Raw genomic sequence first — 20,960 nt, 5'->3', positions numbered from 1 at the left:
TCATACACCTGTACTGTCATTCTCTTGTATTTAAGTTTCTTCCACTTGCTGTAGAAAAGTCCCTCCAGATTTTTCCAGTGGCTTAATGAGACATAATAATCTGAACATCTCGAACCATTTTCAGCCTTATAAGGGCAAAGAGAGATGATGTTCCCTCTCTATCCACTCCCATTCAGGAGTGTTTTTAATTTTAACCCTTTGAACTGTAGTGGCAAAATTCAAAACCTCTTCCCATATACCATTGGCCCTAGAGCATATCCATTACTGGCAAAATCCTGTTTGTGAGAGCAATGGGATGTGAATAGGGGAACATTCATTGGCCCAACAGATGTGACAATTTATTTTCTCTGCCCATTTGACAAGGAAACTTTTTCTTTTGCAACCAATTTGTTGTATGTGCACATTCAGATTTAAAAAGTAGGATTTTTTTGTTTAAAATTTCATCTTTATCCATATACATTTCACTGTAGTTTGATACTTAGAAAGTTTAGGCTGTTAAAATACTATATTTTATGCTTGTTTACTTATTGGTAATTGGAGAAAACTAAATTTTATTTTGTTTGTGGCTCATGAATGAATCATTACATCCCATTTAAATTGGAGGACATGTAAATATTAGGAGACTGTTTTGAAAAATTGTGCTTATAGAATTGTGTATTCAAAAATGCTCATGCAATGTAGATGCCTCATTCTTGTGTAGTTACTACAATTGTATTTATATGCCAGATAGTTTTTGTTGCGTGGTTGTCATAAACATACATACAATTTATATAGGCTAACTTGCATATCTAATATCGGAACAATAGGGTAGTCTAACACTCAGATAAGTTACTATAGCGTGTATGAGTAATTGATGCAACTGCTGTATCCATCTTCATAAGAAATCTTACATAATGTAAATCTAATTTCAGGTGAAGAAATTTTCAGATACACATATACAGAAGCAGCAAGGATTGAATGAAAATCTGAAACAGAAAGAACCAACTATACACATTCTTTTCCAGGTATGTTACTTTTGCTTTTATAATTGAACCTTAACTTAAAGTTTGATGACCCAAGCTTGGAAACAATTTGTTAGTTTACTAATGGCATGGTATTTCTTTGTTATAATCCTAAAAATACTAGAAGAATTGCACTCTTGCTTTAGTCTTAAGTAAACAAAACAAAAACTGGCTAAGAACCTGTATTCTAGCAGATATTCTGTACGAGTACTATATATTAATTTCCATATTTCCTGTCCACCTGGCACTTTGTTCAGTTGCATGCAATGGCACTCTGATTAATTATTTGTGTTTATGGTGGTACCAGCCAAGATCAGAGCCACATTTCTCTAGGCACTATACATACATAGTAAAAGATAGTCGCTGCCCCTAAGAGTTTACAAAGGGTGGAAGAAGGTAAGTGTTCGTTTTGCCAGTTAGAGGGGATATAATTTTTTAGAATGGAATTAATATACAAGCATGGATGACTCTTCTATTTCAAGTAGTATTGTTTAGTTTCTGTAATTTGTCATTTTGTTGCTGATAAACATAATTTAGAAGCATGGGAAAATAGCACTTTGTGAAACTCATTAACACATACAGCAGGGTGGATTAAGCAGAGGAATGTAGACAGGACTGAAGTTCATCAACATCAGCTCTTCAAACCTAGGAAGTTGAGTCTGTGATGTACACTCAGAGATGAAGATAGCTCCATGCCCTACAGAAAGGTGGATGGATGCCCAGGGTTGTTGCTAATGTACCATGGCTGAGACCATGACCAAAGTTAGTGATCAGTTCAGTCATATGAGTGGGAACAAGACCTAATGTCAAACCCCCAGTTATCCTTTTGATGCTGTTGATATCTAAAGCCAGTCACATTTGAAATTGGTTCCTGTGAAGATTTCAGATGAAACACTTTTACCGGAGAATTTGTTTTGATTCGAGATTTTTGTTTGAAAAATTTGTTTCAAGTTGAAATTTTCATTTCAGTCTTCAAAAATGAAAATTTCAGTTTTCAGATTTGTGATATTCTCTGTCCCCACTGTCCCTTACTTTTACTTTAAATTAAACTACACTGCAGTAATTTTGAAGCATTCAAATGAAACTCTGCTTTGTGCAGAACAGAGTCAGCCTGTGGCTCTCACCTTCACAGGAGGTCCCTGAAACAAACATTGTGGCTGGATTTTTAAATGAGCTATATAACTTTGACCATTAGTAACACCTACAGCTATACAAGCTAAGAGATAAGAGTAACCACATTTCATGATTCAAAGCCTGGCATGATTTTTTATCACTTGAGAATGTGGGGATTAGGAAGGAATTTCTCATATGCAGAATTGGGGTTGTTGACAATTTGTTTTGGGTTTTTTTGGAGTGGGGGAAAGAGGGACAGTTACTTTTCTCTTCAGTATCTGATACTGAACACTATTGGAAGAAGCGGAATGCTGAATTGCCTGCACCAGTAGATCTGTTCTAGGTTCCTTTGGTATAACTGTCACTGTTAATTTGCAATACAATACACAGTGCCTAAATTCCCTGCATACCAAATATATCTTATTGTGTAATGTTTATTTTGTTTATACAATAATGACGATTTTAGCATACAGTTTATTTATAAAACGGTACTGCTGCAACTGCCTTGATTACAGTGAAAATAGTTACAACAGTCTCCTCAACCTTTATGGATGAGGACTCAGGCTTTATTGCACATTTATCAAGCTCCTACTAAAAGGCACCAACTGTATCATACCAGTAAATAACATCCTCTGTAGATGTTCTCAGAACTCACAAAGAGGAATTGCTTGGGTCATTTCATAGATGACCATTTACATGCCTTTATTTGCAGCAAGAGGATAGCTTCGGTGCTGAGGGTCTGCTCCTAAAACATTAGGCCTGCTTGGATTATCATTTTTTCAAATTACTTTACACATAATGTTGAGAGCCATTCAGTAATAGATGCTTAATCCATCTCTAAATTAATGAACAGCAAAAACTGGATTCAGGATGGACTAGCATGTCAGGTTTCAAGCTGCTTTCTTGAAAGGCCTTCTTGTATTGGAGATAACACTGATAACTATGTCAGTTTTTTTTATCTTGGATTTCCACCGCAGCACGTCAATATGTGACCTGTGAGACTATCCAGTTCCTTTCAGTTTCTAGCCACAGGTTTAAAATGATTTTAGTCACACATTTGTTCTGCATTTTAACAGCTATATCAAAAATTAAAGGAAGTTGAATAGTAAATTTTCTTACACTGGAAGTATTGTTGAACTGCTTCTACTTTAGATGCCCTAAATGAAATAATCCCAAAACCACACTGCTCTCTAGTTACACCTCAAATAGGAATCCACTAACTCTTCTATTTTCCAGGTTAAATAATACTACTCTTTAATATATGATGAGAGATTGCAAAGGACACTATAGGCTTGATTGTGCAAGGTCTCAAGTACATAAAAAAATAAGAATGGCCATATTGGGTTAGATCAATGGTCCATCTAATCCAGTATCCTGTCTTCCGACAGTGGCCATTGCCAGATGCTTTAGAGGGAATGAACAGAACAGGGCACTTTATCGAGTAATCCGTCCCTAGGCTTGCCAGGCATCCAGTTTTCAACCGGAACACCCGGTTGAAAAGGGACCCTGGTGGCTCTGCTCAGCACAGCTGACCAGGCCACTAAAAGTCCGGCTGGCCACAGCATCTGGCTCCACATGGCTCCTAGAAGCGGCTGGCATGTCCCACCAGCTCCTGGGTGCAAGGGCGGTCAGGGGGGCGGCTCCCCGCTCTGCCCCTGCCCATGGTGCAGGCGCTGCCCCAAGTGCCAGCTCCACAGCTCCCATTGGCTGGGAACTGCGGCCAGTGGGAACTGTGGGGGCGTTGCCTACAGACGGGGTAGTACACGGAGACCCCCTGGTCCTGGCCCCCCTGGGCCTAGGAGCCAGAGGGACATGTCATTGCTTCCCGGGAGCTGCCTGAGGTAAGCGCCGCTGGGAACCTGTGCCCTGCACCCCCTTCCACACCCCAAACCCCTGCCCCAGCCCTGAGCCTCCTCCTGCACCCAAACTCCCTCCCAGAGCCCGTGCTCCGCACCCCCTCCTGCATCCTAACCCCCTCCCACACTCCGAACTCCGTGGCCCCAGCCCGGAGCCCTTTCCGGCACCCCCAACCCCATATCTCTGGCTCCACCCCAGAGCCTTCAGCCCTAGCTGGACCCCTCACTCCCTCCCACATTCCAACCCCCTGCCCCAGACCAGTGAAAAAGAGCAAGTGAGCAAGGGTGGAGGAGAGTGAGCGACCGAAAGAGGGGGAATGGAGTGAGGGGGGGGGGGGCTCAGAAAAGGTGTAGGGGCAGGGCCTCGGGGGTGGGACAGAGCAAGAGTGCTCAGTTTTCTGCAATCAGAAAGTTGGCAACCCTTGTTGGATCATATTAAAGAAGTTCTGTATTAAAATCACAAATGAGTTTGATTCCCCAGAGTTTAAATTCCAGGGTATTACTAATTAAGAGGTCTCTTGGTTTTTGGTACTGTTTCTCTCCCTCTATGTATGAAACTTGCAAGCTGCTAATTGTGTTAGTACATTCTAAGACAGAGTCTGTTCTCAAAGCAATTCACAGAGAGAGAGACTCAAAGCAATACTCTAACAACAGAAACAGCACCCAGAGACTCCCCACCCTTTTGTTGTATTAACCATTGTGATTAAAATAGAGATAGAGGATGTATGTGGATGGATGCTTGGTGTGGATAATAACTGAATGATCAGGGAGGTGCCAGCCTAAGAATCCAGTGTCCATCGGCTGAAGAAGGCGTCAAGTGGAAATAACCAGAGGACCCCACCCGGAGGGCAGACTGGAATCCACCCAACAGCCTCAAGAATGGGAGAACCAAAGAACAAGATAACATCTTGGAGCCGTCAGGAATGTGCTATCTGCTGATTGATTCAGCAACAGCATGATGAAGCAATTCCCATAGACTGGCATAGGAAGAAATTCCTATAAAAATAGACTCTAAAAAGTGAGAATTGTGGGGGTCTGATTCTGCAAACCAACTTCCAGGAGCATCAGATGAGCATCTGACAAGGCCCTGCTCCCTCCTCATGTCCAGGCCACCTGGCCAGTGGCTTGGCATGAGCAACTCTAAGGCTGGTAACTATGATAACAACCTTGCAGAACCTGTGTGTGTGGGTGTGTATGTGTGCGTGTGTGTGTTTGTATGAATGAATGTGTGAATAAATATGAGATTGAATGGAATGTTATAGCTATAACTAACTGCTTACTATGATTCTTTCTGTATTCACAATAAATGTGGTATTTTGCCTTTTTCCCTTTAATAAGATCCTGCTGGTTTTTATTTTATTGGTATAACACCCTATCCATCCCCTGTCATATGGTCCCAGCTTCTGGCAGTAAGAAGTTTAGTGACACCTAGAGCATGGGGTTGTATCCCTGACCATCTTGGCTAATAATCATTAATGGACCTATCCTCTATGATTGTATCTATTTATTTTTTGAACACAGTTATATTTTTGGCCTTCACAATATCCCTTGGCAATGAGTTCCACAGTTTTGGCTGTGCTTTATGTAAAGAAGTGCTTCCATATGCTTGTTTTAAACTTGCTGCCTATAAATTTTCATTGGGTGGCCCCTGGTTCTTGTGTTATGTAAAGAGGTAAATAACACCTCCTTATTCACTTTCTCCATACCATTCTTGATTTTGTAGACCTCTATCATATCCCCCCTTAGTCATCTCTTTTCTAAACTAAACAGTCCCAGTCTTTTTAATTTCGCCTCATACAGACTCTGTTCCATATCATTTTTGCTGTCCTTTTCTATATTTTTTCCAATTCTAATATCTTTGTTGAGGTGGGGTAAACAGAACTGCATACAGTATTCAAGGTGTGGGTTTAACATGGGTTTATAGGATGGCATTAAGATACTTTCTGTCTTATTATCTATCCCTTTCCTAATGATTCCGAGGATTCTGTTAGCTTTTTTGACTGCTGCTGCACATTGAGCAGACGTTTTTAGAGGACTATCCACAATGAGTCTAAGATTTCTTTCTAGAGTGGTGACGGCTAATTTAGACCCCATCATTTTGTGTGTGTTGTTGGGATTATGTTTTCCAGGGTGCATTTCTTTGCATTTATCTGAATTGAATTTCATCTGCCATTTTGTTTCCCAGTCACCCAGTTTTGTGAGATCTGTTTATAACTCTTTGCAGTCAGTTTTGGACTTAACTATCCTGAGTAATTTTGTGTCTGCAAACCATGTCACCTCACTGTTTACCCGTTTTTCCGGATCATCTCTGAATATGTTCAACAGCGCTGGTCCCTCAACTTCCATTGAAATACATTGCAAGTAAATGTACTCGGCACTAGAGCCGGTCAGGAAATTTTTGATAAACCTTTTTCTGTTTGAAAAATACGGTACATTGAAACTAAAACTTTTACCGAGAAATGACTGGTTTTGACAAATTTCCCATTTCAGTTTTTTTTTTAAAAGTTTTGCAATTGTCAGACTCTTCATTATGGCATTTTCAGAACAAAGTTAATTTTTTTTTCCAGTTTGAAATGACTTTATTTTAAAATTTAAGATAATTTATAATAAAAAAAAAATTTAAAACCAAACTGGAATGTTTCATAATTATCAAAATGAAACATTTTGGTAGAGCCAAACTGAATTTTTTTTTTCAGTTTGCGAATGTTTTTGAGATTTTTTTTGACTTTCTGTTCCAATTTAGGATGGGGGAAACTTTTCCTGTCCTGGAAAAATTTGAGATTTTGAAAACTTTTTTTCTGCCTAGTGTCTCACAATAGATTCAGCACTGTGCAGATTTGAATCCTACTTAGATTAGAAGCTGTTTTGTACAACACCTACCACAATGGGGTCCCGGTGCGTGATTGCGGCTCTTAGGCACTACAGTAATTCAAATAATACATAATGATACAAAAGCTAGACCGAAATAAATGTTCGACTGACTGGTTACAGTTACAGCAAGGACTGGGTTCCAACCACCATAAGAGATTCCTGCACCACTTTAGCATACCAAAGGCTTGCTGCGTGTAATTTTATAATTACAATGCCTAGAAGGCCCAGGTGTGTTTTGAATCCCAGTTGTTCTGGACACTGTACAAACATAGTAAGGCAGTCCTTGCCCCAAAGAGATTACACTTTGAGGAGACAAGTCACACAAAAGGAGGGAGGGGAAATAGAAGTGCAGAAGGAGGAAGTGACTTGCCCACGGTCACACAGCAGGCCAGTGGCAGACCCAGGGATAGACTCTATATCTCCTGAATGCCAGTCTAAGGCCCTATCGGTAGAGGGACTACAATGCCTCTAGATGAGTCATTGCAAGGGATCAAATGGACAAAAATTACACTTTCACACATGCTTTATATCTTTCTCTATTGCCATCTATAATATTCTGCCGCGTGCGCTGAGAATTCTCTCCTCACTTCATTGCTTTTTTTTTTTTTTTTTGAATGCAGGTTCTTTTTTTCCTCTCTCCTTAGTTGCTATGTTTTTGACACGTGTTTGTGGTTGACAAAGATGCTTTTGCCACATTTTACTTTTGAGATTTTATTTCCTGGTTTGCCTAAGGATAGTTTCCATTTTATAGTTTTTTTTCCTCCCCACTTCTTTTTTCTTGGTTTTGAGCTCTTCTTCTTAGTCCACTTTTTAATATTGTTTTGTTTTGTTTCTTCCAGGGCCTAATTAATCAATTAGCTTAGGGTCGAATCATTCAGACATAGGTGCCCGTGCCCTGGCCCTGGCCCTGGCCCTATCTTAATCTCCAGGGCTCATCACCCTGTGGCAAAGTATTTGTTGGGATAGTGTAATACTTAAAAATGTCCCCTGCAATTAGCCTTTTAATTTCAATATTGTGTAGAAGAGACCTCACCTGACTATTGTTAAGCCAAAACTGATATTGCCATATGAATGTGGGTATTGCAGTGCAAGTTCTACATGGTTTATAGAGCACTTTAGTATACTTTGTGCAGACCTTCTTATTTGACACTTTTCATATCCTACTGGGAAGATTAGGCTGAACACATTTTTGCATTCAGAGTTTACTGGTCAGTGTCTTTCTTTTCTCTCCACCCAACTTCAAAAAGAAAAAAACATCAGAATCTACATTTGGTATAATGACCATATATTTTATTTCTGTGACTTCTCTGGCATTTGTCCTGAGTTTTAGACAACGCCATACATTTAACAGATGACTGGAAAAACTCCGGAATGGAAGTTTTGTTTTGAAAATCTTAACCTTTCAATTACTGTCCCTATTCTACTTATGCTACATTGATGACATCTTCTTCATCTGGACCCGTGGAAAAGAAGTCCTTGAGGAATTCCACGATGATTTCAACAATTTCCATCCCACCATCAACCTCAGCCTGGACCAGTCCACACAAGATATCCACTTCCTGGACACTACAGTGCTAATAAGCTATGGTCAAATAAACGCCACCCTATACCGGAAACCTACTGACCGCTATACTTACCTACATGCCTCCAGCTTTCATCCAGACCACATCACAAGATCCATTGTCTACAGCCAAGCTCTAAGATACAACTGCATTTGCTCCAATCCCTCAGACAGAGACAAACACCTACAAGATCTCTATCAAGCATTCTTAAATCTACTGTACCCACCTGCTGAAGAGAAGAAACAGATTGACAGAGCCAGAAGAATACCCAGAAGTCACCTACTCTAGGACAGATGAACAAAGAAAATAACAGATACCACTAGCCATCACCTTCAGCCCCCAACTAAAACCTCTCCAGTGCATCATCAAGGATCTACAACCTATCCTGAAGGACGATCCCTCACTCTCACAGATCTTGGGGGACAGGCCAGTCCTCGCTTAAAGACAGCCTCCCAACTTGAAGCAAATACTCACCAGCAACCATACACCACACGACAAAAACACTAACCCAGGAACCCATCCTTGCAACAAAGCCTGTTGCCAACTCTGCCCACATATCTATTCAAGGGACACCATCATAGGACCTAATCATATCAGCCACACCATCAGAGGCTCGTTCACCTACACATCTACCAATGTGATATATGCCAGCAATGCCCCTCTGCCATGTACATTGGCCAAACCTGACAATCTCTACGCAAAAGAATAAGTGGACACAAATCAGACGTCGAGAATTATAACATTCAAAAACCAGTTGGAGAACACTTCAACCTCCCTGGTCACTCAATTTCAGACGTAAACGTCACAGTTCTCCAACAAAAAACCTTCAAAAACAGACTCCAGTGAGAAACTGCAGAATTGGAATTAATTTGCAAACTGGGCACCGTTAATTTAGGCTTGAATAAAGACTGGGAGTGGATGGGTCATTACACAAAGTAAAAACTATTTCCCCATGCTAATTTTCCCCCTACTGTTACTCACACCTTCTTATCAACTGTTTGAAATGGACTATCCTGATTATCACTACAAAAGTTTTTTTCTCCTGCTGATAATAGCCCACCTTAATTGATTAGTCTCATTACAGTTGGTATGGCAACACCCATTTTTTCATGTTTCAGAGTAACAGCCGTGTTAGTCTGTATTCGCAAAAAGAAAAGGAGGACTTGTGGCACCTTAGAGACTAACCAATTTATTAGTTTTTGGTTAGTCTCTAAGGTGCCACAAGTCCTCCTTTTCTTTTTGCCATTTTTTCATGTTCTCTGTGTGTGTATATATATCTTCCCACTGTATTTTCCACTGCATGCATCCGATGAAGTGGGTTTCAGCCCATGAAAGCTTATGGCCAAATAAATTTGTAAGTCTCTAAGGTGCCACAAGTACTCCTTGGTTCTTTTTGACCCTTCTTTGTATGTCTTTTTGGAGCCTACGATGTTCTAGATGTTACTGCAAATAATTTAATTAAGTTATCATGAGTTTCCTTTCAGTACCATAATTAGATTTTTAATTCTGAGGCTATTTGTGTAGATGGATGGAAAATTTAACGTTTGTGGGTCTATCCACTGCATTTGCAACCCCCCCATTTATACATATAGATACAGGGTTTTTTTTTCTGTTTAGGAGGTATTTGCCTGCAAATATTGTGTGCACAGTTAAAATAACTCAGCCATCCTCATAGCCAAACTTTAAAATTGCACCTGCAAGTTTTGCTTTCATAGGGCTGAATCCAATTCCTATAGAAGTCACCAGGAAGATTCCTGCCCACTCTGTGCCAGTTGTCTACGCTGTCTCATAGAATCCCCGTAAAGGAGTGCTGTCGCAAAAGTAAAAACTTTTGTTCTCTGGTTCAGAGGGATTGCAATATATGTATCAGGGCCCTCCAGAGGCAGGCTGCTCTGCGCTCAACTTTGGAGCTGCGCTGATGAGGCACCTAGTGCTTTTACTTTGGTGCAGAGCGAACCCCCAGCACTGGGTTCCTCCCGGCACTGATCCCCATTGCCAGTGCTGAAGAAGAAACCTAAGAAGATGGCACCAAGCAAGCCCAACCAAGCTTATGCCCACTCTGGACCCACAAAAGGGCTCAACCCCAGAGAGTTTCTTCCCCCGAAAGGACCCACCACCGACTCCAGGGAGCAGTAAAGGGCCCAAGCCAACAGTGCTTTCGACACCCTCCCAGTTCCTGTTCACTGGCGGCAATGGTGACCTGCCAGACCCAAGCTTCAACAGCCCTGCCCTGGTCACCAGAAGGGGACAACATCTTGGGCTTGGAGGCGCAGTTCAGCTCTTTGCCCAGACAGCAACACAATTGGGCTCCAGAGGGCACATCTACGGCATAAGTGCCATCCTAGCAGCAAGGCCAGTGGCCGACCCAATGGCCTTATTGGAATGCCTGGGGAGTTCCCATCATGCCGTTGCCGCGCTCCCACGAGTCCTCAGTCACCGAACCAGATACAGGATGAAGGCAGTACTGATGGTACCGGACTCGATGCGGGATGCTCCGGTAGCCATCACGGGTGAGGAGCCACTAGCCACCCCTAGGCCGCCCTCTCTGGTGTGGGAGGACACCACCAGCCCTCCGCTGGTAGTCCAATCCTCCTCCTCCTCTCTGGACAAGTCGATGGCGGGCCCCTCGAGAGCTAGCCCACCGGACGATTTTAGGGCGCATCAGGTGCTGCTCCGCAGGGTGGCTTCCAAGTTGGGCCTCAAGGCAGAGGAGATGGAGGAGCAGATGGACACATTGTTTAATTTGTTATCAGCATCCACCCTGGCCCACATTGCACTCCTGGTGCGGTCCTGAACATTGCCAAAAACATCTGGCAAACCCCGTCCTCCATCCTGCCCACTTCCAAGAGGGCAGAAAAGAAGTACTTCGTTCCCATGAAAGGGTTTGAGTACTTGTACACCCACCAGGATAGTTGGTCATGTCGGCAGCCAACAAGAGGGATAAACAGGGGCCCACCTCTTCCATGCCTAAGAATAAAGAGGCCAAAAGGGTGAATTTCTTCAGTCGAAAAATTTATTCTACAGCTAGCCTCCAGTTTTGGATGGCGAACCACCAGGCCTTCTTGGGTCCCTATAACTTTAACTTGTGGGACTCTCTCCTGAAGGTCAAGGACTCCATGTCCCTGGAGTCCCCAACTCTGGTGGTGGAGGGGACTGTGGCAGCTCGGTGCTCCCTCCAAATGCCCTGGGATGTGGCTGATTCAGATGCCTGAGTGGTCACCTCGGCGTTGGCCATGCGGCACAGTTCCTAGCTCCAGACCGCCAGCCTGTCCCAGGAGATGCAAGCCTCTATTCAGGACCTCCCATTTGGCAGTGTCAGCCTTTTTTCCGACCAAACGGATGCTCGTCTGCATAGCCTGAAAGACACACGGGTGAACCTCTACTTTCTGGGGATGCACACACCTCAGACATTGAGACAGCTGTTTCAGGTTCCCCTGCCACCTCGACAGTGGCAGCCTCAGCAGGCACCTGCAAGGAAAAGGAATGTAGGGCTTAGTCACTGCCACCCTTCATCGTCCCAGTTTCCTGCACAGCCTCGCCCGGCAAAGCACCAAGGGGGCCAGAAGTGCTTATTTTGAGGACGCATTCGGGAGTGATGCACCAGCCAAAAGTCCGGAACCTTCCCACCTTTTCCTCAACCACCTTTTTTCCCTACCTCTGAGCCTGGTTGCGGGTACATCGGACTGTTGGGTCCCAGACATAGTGGCTTGGGTTTTTACCCTGCAATTTTTGGCTGCCCCTCGCTCCTGCCTCCCCATTTCCCCATCCTTCTTCAGGGATCCTTTTCACAAGCAACTCCTCATTCAGAAGGTTGAATAGCTCCTTGGCTTGGGGACTGGGGAAGGAGGTTCCTTGGGATATGGAGGGAAGAGGATTCTTGCTACTTCCTAATCCTGAAGGCAAAGCCTGGATTTCAGACCCATTCTGGACCTGCATAGCCTGAACAAGTCTCTCAAGAACAAGTTGAAGTTCTGTACGGTCTCCCTGGCCTCCATCATCCTATCCCTGGATCCAGGGAACTGGTACGCCACTCTTGACTTAAAGGACTCTTATTTTCATGTCTCCATATCCCCGGGACACAGGCATTTCCTGCATTTCATAGTGGCCAGGCACCTCTTCTAGTTCACAGCGCCACCCTTTGTCCTGTCTTTGGCCCCCAGAGTGTTCACAAAATGTGTGGTACTAGTGGCGGCTTACCTGAGATGTTGAGGGGTCCAGGTCTTTCTGTATCTCAATGACTGGCTCATCAAGGGCAGGTCTCTGGGGAAGGTGTGCAGGAGCCTTGATCTGATGTGGTCCACCTGCGTGACCTGGGCCTGTTGTTAAACACAGAAAAGTCCATATTAATGCCAGTCCAAAAGTCCATGTTAATGCCAGTCCAATGCATAGAGTTCATTGGAGTGGTCCTCAACTCCATGTGGGCCAGGGCTTTCCTTCAGGAAGTGTGTTTTCAGGCCATGTCAAATTTAATCTCCCACATAAAGAGCCAGCTCGCCCTGGCCCACATGTGCCTGCAATTGATGGGCCACATGCACATATGTGGTCAGCTACCCCCGTCTTCATCTGTGGCCTCTGCAAGCGTGGCTAGGCTCGGTCTACACCTCCAGTAGGCATCCACAGGACTGAGTGGTCACAGTGCTGAACCATGTCCTCCTGTCTCTGGATTGATGGCGGGATCCCAGGTCGGTGCTGCAGGGAGTCCCCTTTGTGATCCCATCTCCATTGATCACCCTGGTCTTGGATGCATCAGATCTGGGTTGGGGAGCCCATCTGGGCGAGATCAGCACCCAGGACCGGCCGCTGGCTCCACAATGATCTCGCCTTTCATATCAATGTCAGAGAGCTCAAAGCGGTTCGCCTAGCCTGCCAGGCCTTCTTCACCCACCTGAAAGGCAAGGTGGTGGAGGGCCTCACAGATAATACCGCTGCGATGTATTACATGAACAAGCATGGCGGTGCCAGGTCTTCAGCCCTTTGTCAGGAAGTACTCAGCCTCTGGGACTTTTGTGTGCAACATACCATTCATCTGGTAGCATCCTGGCAGATCGCCTCAGCAGGACCTCCTCGTCTCGCCATGAATGGTCGCTCCATCAGGAGGTGATCAGCCTAATCTTCCACAGATTGGGGACTCCCCAGGTGGACCTGTTCACTTCCAGGCAGAACAGAGAGTGCCACATGTTCTGTTCTCTGCAGGGCAGGGACAAGGGCTCCCTGTCGGACACCTTCCTGATTCCGTGGTTGGGAGCACTGATGTACGCCTTCCCACCGGTGCCGTTAATCCGCAGAGTCCAGCTCAAGGTGAAGCAAGACAAAAAGCAACGATCATCCTCATAGCCCCAGCGTGGCTTTGTCAACACTGGTTCGACATGTTGCTGAGTCTTCCAGGAGCCACCCCGCTGCAGCTGCCTCTTCAGTCAGATTCACTGTCCTAGAGCCATGGCAATCTGCTGCGTCTGAACCTGGCAGTGCTGCACTTAACAGGCTGGCTACTGCGTAGCTGAGTGGGGACGAAAGGTGGTGTTCTGCTGCTTTGCAGCAGGTTCTTCTGGGTAACAGGAAACCCTCCATCAGGGGCACCTATGTGGCAAAGTGGTAGTGGTTCATGTGTTGGGCCTTGGATCATCACGTTCATGCAGAAGAGGCCCCACTGCAAGGCATCCTGGACTATTTGCTCCATCTTAAGCTCCAGGGCCTGTGACTATCCTCGGTCAAGGTTCACCTGGCGGCCATTTCAGCGTTCCACCCTCCGTTCCAAGGCAGGTCAGTCTTCGCCCATCCAATGATGGTTTGGTTCCTGAAAGATCTGGAGCACCTTTATCCACATATCCGGGACCCGGGCCCCCTTTGTGACCTGAATCTTGTGCTGTCAAGGCTCATGCCCCATCAAGCCCTTGGCCTCCTTCTCCCTTCTGCTTCTCTCCTGGAAGGTCGCCTTCTTGGTTGCTATAACTTCGGCCCGTAGGATGTCTGAAATCAGGGTGCTCACATCGAAACCGCCTTATATGGTCTTCTATGAGGACAAGGTCCAGCTGTGCCCACACCCAGTCTTTCTGCCAAAGGTCGTCTCCCAGTTCCGTACTAGTCAAGACATATAGCTACCGGTCCTGTGTTTAAGCCTCATGCAACAGATGAGGATCGCAGGCTGCATACCCTAGGTGTCAGGTGGGCACTGGCCTTCTACATAGAATGAACAAAGCCATTCCGTAAGTCTATGCAGTTGTTTGTTGCTGTCGCAGACAGGATGAAGGGTTGTCCAGTGTCTTTCCAGAGAATCTCGTCCTGGATTACGGCCTGCATCCGCTACTGTTACGAGCTGGCAAAGGTGCCCCCGCCGACGATTGTGACTGCTCATTCAACTAGGGCGCAGGCGTGCTTGGGTGTTGATCCAATAAATCTGTCGAGCCGCCACCTAGTCATCCATCCCCACATTTGCTTTGCATCATGCCCTGACCTAGCAAGCTCAGTTTTGGCACAGCGGTGCTCCAGTCCGCAAGTCTGAACTCTGAGCCCACCACCGAGGATTCTGCTTATGAGTCACCTAGAATGGAACTGACATGAGCAAGCACTTGAAGAAGACAAACCAGTTACCCACCTTTCGTAACTATCCTCCTTCGAGATGTGCTGCTCATGTCTATTCCATTACCCGCCCTCCTACCCCTCCATCAGAGTTGTCGGGAAGAAGGAACAGAGAGGGTGTAGATTTGGCAGTGCCTGATATACCGCGGCACCCCAGAGAGCGCCACAGCCGGCCCTACAGATACCACTACGGCAAAAGTCTCCGATGTCCATGCAGATGGGCGCACACATACCTAGAATGTAATGGACTTGAGCAACACGTCTCGAAGAACTACAGTTACAAAAGGTGAGTAACCGTTTTTTCCTCTGTGGCAGCATATCCTCCTGCCTTGTGTGGTGAATGCAGAATTTGCACGTAGAAGTTTACCCTTTACACTTGGATCTTTTGGGGCACAGTCTGGCCCTAATATAAAATTAATGTTTTATTAAATGTGCACCTGGAAAAACCTTCATTTAAAGAATGACCAAGCCCTTTCACTCATACCTGCAGACTTAAGAAATAGCAGTAGAGATTATCATATTTTTATTTATGTATACAAGAAAAGTTGAATCGTTGTCTCTAACGGCCTGTGAAGAGAAAAGTATGTCTCTTTTTATGGGTGGCTGCTTCTGAACAAGGTAGCTGGGGGAATTCAATAGGAAGTACCCATTGTCTTACCTTTCTTGTGCTATAGGCTCATTAAACTAGTCAGATGATGACTGTAAGAAGGCTAGCTAGCATTCAGATGTACGGTTCATGATGATGTGGTAATGTTAATAAAATCTTCATACATGAGTTTGGAGTGACTGCATAACTCACGAGGGGTAAAGCCAGTTATTCATCCCAAATAAGTGCCAATAATCTGTATAACACAGATAGCTTTGCATCTTGTTGATGCCATATTTTACAGTAAAATTCTGAAGTATTTCTGAACTAGTTTTAATAGATCCTATTGTTCATTCACCTCCATTTCCAAAGCCAGATTTACTTAGGACCATGAGTCCAACTGTGCAGGCTTGAGAGGAAGAGAATCTGTGTTATGTACTGCTAACTAACTGCACCCAGGATGTGAAGAAAGTGGGAGTGGCTCTCTAGAGAGGGAACTAGAAGCTAGGACACAGGAGGTGCTGGAGGGAAATGTTAGGTGATAGGTATAACCCTGAAGCATAGGGTTGCCAGGTGTCTGGTTTTTGACCGGGAAGTCTGGTTGAAAAGGAGATATGGCAGTGTGCCGTCAGCCAGAGACAATGCATAGGAGGGGCTTGCGGGGTCAAGTGTACCCCCCCAAGATTGGCTTGCCGGGGGCGGGGAAGGAGAGGGGCTCTGTCCTTCTCTCCCTGTGCCTTCTGGCACATTCAGGCACTCTCCTTGGCAGCTGTGCGCATTATGGAACTGCTTCTGCCTGAAAGAACCTGGCTAGGGGGTAGCAGAGGCCCAGGGACAGGGACTGAGCATGCAGGGAAGAGGCGGGTAACAACTCTGGCTCGCTTGGTCCCTGTCCCTGTCAGCAGGGCCCAGGCAGGGGGCGGCCTTATGCTGCCCTAGCTACTAGGGGCAGGGGTCAAGTGAGCGGGAGCCCCTCCCCGCGGCATGTTTCTAGTTCACTCGGTCCTATCCCTGGCACCTGGGCCTCAGGGGAAAGAGGAAAGGGAGGAGGCGGTGCCTCGGAGGCAAGAGGAAAGGGAGGAGGCGGTGCCTCAGGGGAAGAGGCAGGGCAGGGGTGTCCAGTTTTCTGCAATTAGAAAATTGGCATCCCTACTACAGCAGCCCCTTTAACTTCTTAGTTCTACTTACTCTCCTCCATGCACAGTTGCTGTCTGAGAGGCATGCTTCCTCCAGCATGCCTTTCTAGGGCTGGCCCTTTAAATTTGACAGAGACAGTCGGCTGTGACTCCAAAGTGGCCATTTTGTAGTTAGGATCTGCTTGCCGTATCCTTCTTTTCCAGCTTGTAAGTACCTGTTATGCTTTTCCCTGGCTTTCCCTTTTTTATTGCTGAGGAGGACATAGCATGGGGACAGCTGAGCTCGGGGAACCAGGTTAGTCTGGTGTTTGTTAGAATTTGTCACTTACCAGTAAAGCTATATGCCAGGAAGAGGGATGAGTTTGGATTTAAACTCAGGGGCTGTGTGCTCTGTTGTGGACATGGTCATCCCATTCGCATTTCTTACTAGAGGTAGGATTTGCAGACATTCCCTGCACAAAGGAACACTGGCAGGCAGAACAACAGCTGCAGTAGCAGTAAAAAGAGACTTTATTCTCACAGTAGCACACAAGGGTTTTAGTTGTAGTTTATGAAAGAGTAACAAGCCCAGGTTGCAGCTCCACAGGAATTGCAACAAGTCCAAAATTTTGGTGGGGGAAAGAATTATTTTTGTGACAAGTTGTTTGTGTGTGTTGGGTTTTTTGTTAAAGACGATGGCTGCTGGGAAGCTGCTCAGAGGTGTGAAATGTTAGTAGCTGGGGCAGAAATGGATGACTAGATAGTGTAGATGATTCAGTCAAAAGTGCAAGATAAATGTAGTGTAACACACTGGGCTAATCACTGCCACATAAGAAATGTGAAGGCCAAGACTATAACAGAGTTCAAAAAAGAAATAAGTTCATGGAGGCTAGGTCCATCAATGGCTATTAGCGAGGATGGGCAGGAATGGTGTCCCTAGCCTCTGTTTGCCAGAAGCTGGGAATGGGCAACAGGGGGATGGATCACTTGATGATGATCTGTTCTGTTCATTCCATCTGGGGCACCTGGCATTGGCCACTGTTGGAAGACAGGATACTGGGCTAGGTGGACATTTTGTCTGACCCAGTATGGCCATTCTTATGTTCTTAAATCACAGAACCATGAGAAGTTACTTTTAGAATGTATTTTCACTACTTTGCTAAAGCCCTACTTTATGTGATAGACATGCTGGTGAATTCGGGCTTGGTAACTTAATTAATGGCAACTCTGTCATGTCATGGAAGAGATTAGGCAAAAGCAGATATACAGGAATCACTTTAGAGTATAATAGATATTTAAAAATTGCATTTTTAAAAAAATGGTGTTTAAGGAGCAGGTCAGTATTAGTCCAGGTGATATTTTACTGGTAAAGGGAGGGGGAATTAATTTTATCACGTTGCCTACAAGATTTTTATTCACAATGCAAATATAGGCAGTACAGACTGAGAAGCAGAGTGCTATAGTTGTAGACATTAAAAGTATGTGGCACATTTTTATTCATCTTAATTGTTAGCTCAGCTTAAAGTGCCATAAAATATGACCTTTTTCAATTCAGATGATAGCAAGCCTCTTTTATGGAGCTTACCACTTCTCATGCCTAGCTCAGTGACAATGTTTTCTGATTATACCCATTTAAAGTGAAAATCCTTCTGAGTTTCTGTGACTAGAAAGTATGGATTGTTTGAGCCATTGGTGAGACACATTTAGAACATACATTATTTATTTTTGTTACTGTTTTTGGTACCAAAATTTTATGCTTAACTAGTCTTTTCAATATGAGATAGCTGCTTGGAAATATTCTTGTCCATTCTTATTTACAATGTCTTGCTAGATAATAAAGGGGTTGTTATCCATGGCTGGCCTGGCAGTCTAATAGCAGCCTGATGCAGAGAAACAAATCTTTGGGTCATGAGCACAGCTCAAGCTCGAGGAGTGGAAGCATTTCAAAGGTGGTATGCTCAGCACCTAAGAGGAAGAGAAGAGAGCACTTATATGCTGCTGTATGGTGACTTGACTGTCTTTGGTCCGAGCATTGGCTTGCCCAGGAAGGAATCACGTCTCTCTCTTCTTCTTTGACTGTTACAAAACCCTAACATGGGATATAGGATATGTTGGAAGCACAGCATTAGAAAAGAGGGAGAGAAATTATTTCAGGAGACCACAGAGGGTGTAAATTCGGAAGGCTGACAAATTTAAGGTAGATGGAACACATAGTTCAGACAACAGTTAACAAAATGAATAAAGAGCTACAAGAACTGATTAAAGAAGAAGATTAACAGTACTAATGTGTCTAGTTTGGAGGACAGCAGCAGATCCTTTGAGCTATATTAACTACTAAAAATAAATTCTCTACTAGGAAGTCTCAGTAGCTTCCAAATATTGACAGATGGTGCAGTACTCTAATAGTTTGCCAAGTACAAGGAACAAATTGGATTATTAATACAAACCTGGAGGTCCACTAATGTAAATGATTTGTCTTTACTTCTGAATGATTTCATATGCAACACACTGTAAGAGTCTTGCTGTTCTCTAGTTATGCAAAACACGAACAAATAAAAATGTGATTAGTTCAGCCGCCATTCAGTTTTCAGGTAGAATAATCAGTCCATATTCTGTTGAATCAAAAAGGTGATTTAAGTTTTTGTTTGTTTGTTTTACACAAAAGACTCTTCCTTCCTCTCATTGTTAATATTATGTTACTGGTTTATATCATTGAACACTTCCTTATGTGATGCAATGTAACTCAAGTAATGGATGTAGTAAATAAAAGGGGTTTTGCATCTCCCTAAGTGGGAAATACATTTAGATTCCCCAAATTTAAAAAGACATTAGATAAGTTTAATGATTTTATTCTGAAAGCAAGTATAATTAAGTGCACTGCTGATGCAGTCCACAGAATACTAAGATAGAGTTCTTAGTTTTAGTGTTTAGAATTTAGGTGAAATCCTCAGTGAGAGATATTAAGAAAACAATTTTCAAACACTGTGCAAATGTCCCTATAAATTGGGTGTTATCATGAGTCTTTTTTTCTGGCTAGCAGTAGCCCCATGCACAGCCCCTCCTTTTCCCAATCCATTTCACACCTTGCAGAAATCATTTATGTAATGTGAATATAGATAAACAGGCAGGGCTGCATTGTAGTGAGTAGAAAGATTCCCATTACCTTCAGTTTGCTTTGAATCAGGTCCACAGCCTTCTCCCCTAAACCCAGAATACCCCTTTGACTACGTGCATGGAGGATCCACAGAGCAGCCTCTTGGCTGCTGTTATAGGGAGTGAAAGTTGAAGTAAACACCTGCCACTCCATATTTACCCTCATATCTGTAAGTTTTCTCACACAATAACCTGCAAGAAATTGGAACCTGAATGGGACAATTTGAAGAGCTAGAGGTTACTTTGTTTCATTCCTTCCTTCCTATCTTTTAAATTATCCATTCCGGAACTGAGGTATATTAATGGAATATTTGGGTGAACTTCCACAGTATGTGGCTGTAAACTAAAAGTTTCAGCCTCCTGTTAAGTTATCATATTACAGTGCACTAAATATATTGAACCATCAGAAGGAAGATGAACATCCCTTTAAAAAACAACAACACTATTCTTAGCAAGTAGCTGAATTATTCTAAAACTCAGATCCAATTGATCATTCATCCATAACAGTTAAAAATGGATTTATACTAGAGGTCCCTGGTTCATCTCGTTTTTTTTCCCCTGCATGGGTGCTCACCAGGGATCCTAGTTTTCCCTGATAAAAACCTCAAAGGTCTCCGATTAAAAAAACCCTATAAAAATCCGTGGTTTTCTGCAATGAAAATGAAATGCTGAACTTTAGTTTCCCTAGCCACAATATATATAGGTATCAGTTGAACACAGTCTTTTATTGATTATAATTTTTAAGCAAGTTTGAAGCCTACTATCAACATGAAATTTCTCCTTGTCAAACTCAGTGACACAGTCTTTGGGGTGATTTTTAAAGTTTTCAGCATCTTTTCATAAGTTTAATTATGTCTGGAGACTGAAGTGAAATTTGAGATGCATTAAAATACGAACCCCTATGATGCCATTGAGTAACCTCTATACGCTGGAAGCAGTTTATTGAGGTATGTTTAGCTATGTAAATTTAAAGCGCATTCAAAAATAAGCCACAAGATGATGGGGAAGTTGCATGCATTGAATAAGTGACACTGGTACTTTTAGTAAAATTTAGTTAATAGTTAATATATATTTTAATTTTTTCCACAAAATTTAAAAACTGAAGAGTCTCTGTAAAAATACAAAAT

General features: G+C 43.7%; 1 protein-coding gene across 2 annotated transcripts in view; it reads left to right on the top strand.

The window, feature by feature from the left end:
• The window catches only part of SMPD3 (sphingomyelin phosphodiesterase 3), a 253,523-nt gene that overhangs the window by 77,270 nt on the left and 155,293 nt on the right, over positions 1-20,960 (top strand). For both annotated transcript variants that reach the window (XM_084644719.1, XM_084644720.1), the window contains exon 2: positions 912-1,004. The gene's annotated coding sequence lies outside the window, so the exon portion shown is untranslated. The remainder of the gene's footprint in view (positions 1-911; positions 1,005-20,960) is intronic.

Source organism: Lepidochelys olivacea (genome assembly GCF_965140295.1).
Source record: "Lepidochelys olivacea isolate rLepOli2 genome assembly, chromosome: 12".
In the NCBI taxonomy this organism is placed as follows: domain Eukaryota; kingdom Metazoa; phylum Chordata; order Testudines; family Cheloniidae; genus Lepidochelys; species Lepidochelys olivacea.
This window is presented reverse-complemented; position numbering and strand designations above follow the sequence as displayed.